The following is a 992-nucleotide window of genomic DNA, read 5'->3' as shown; positions in this document are numbered from 1 at the left end:
CTAACACATGGCAAGAAAACAAAACAAAGGGGCGGGGGGAGGAGACAAACGGACTTTTAACTAGGAAACAAACTGAGGCGTTCCACAGCGAGGTGAGGGAATGGGTGAAACAGCTGATGGGGATTCAGAAGTGCACCTGGGATGAGCACCGGGTGACGTGTGGAAGTGTTGCTCTATATTGGACACCTGAAACTACTATTACACTGTGTCTTCACTCAGTGGAATTTAAATTAAACGATAACATAAGGTTAATGAGACTTACCTACCGGGTTTTCGGTAGTGTTCAATCATTTCACTAGGTTGGAAAAATAACCATGAAATTTTTTAAAAAGCATGTATGATGTGTGGGACAGTTTGAGCCCTTACCTTGGTCTCTGGGTCCAGCAGGACTTGGAACATGAGTCCCAGCTCCTTCTTCTAGAAGGTCGTGAGACGAGCATTGTATGGATCCACGTCCTAATTGAATGCAGCTCCCGTGCTTCTGAATTTCTGTTAGGGTTCCTTCCCGGAAACAAGCCTGGATCTGGAACAAACCATCGACTGCATCTATGAGGTGATGTCGTGGGACCCCGCAATCCACAAGTCCTTTAGCAAAATACGTCTTGTGCAAACACTGTCCGGGAAGGGGTGGAATGAAACACGGGAACAGCCCAGAAAATGCAAAGGCCTGTGCAGCTCAGCGACCAGCTTGACCAGGGAAGCCACCCAGCGCCCCCTCCTCAGCACTCATTACAGCAAGGCAGCTTCTCTCTGGCGACTCAGGAGATGCCAAGTTGCTGCTAAGCTCCCAAGGTCTCCCCTGGGGCGGGTGGCAGAACCTGCTGGAAATGCAGCTCTGCTCTCTGTACTCAGGCACCAGCAGAGGCCTGAGTCCTCTGAGAGCAATCGAAGCCCTTCCTGCTCTGAGGTGCCCTGGGTCAGAAAAGCAGATGGTGCGCCCTCTGCTGGCTATCACTGCCCAGCAGAGGAACCCGCCCCTCGGGGGTCTGTGG

Source organism: Prionailurus viverrinus, unplaced genomic scaffold, assembly GCF_022837055.1.
Source record: "Prionailurus viverrinus isolate Anna unplaced genomic scaffold, UM_Priviv_1.0 scaffold_72, whole genome shotgun sequence".
Taxonomy (NCBI): Eukaryota; Metazoa; Chordata; class Mammalia; order Carnivora; family Felidae; genus Prionailurus; species Prionailurus viverrinus.
This window is presented reverse-complemented; position numbering follows the sequence as displayed.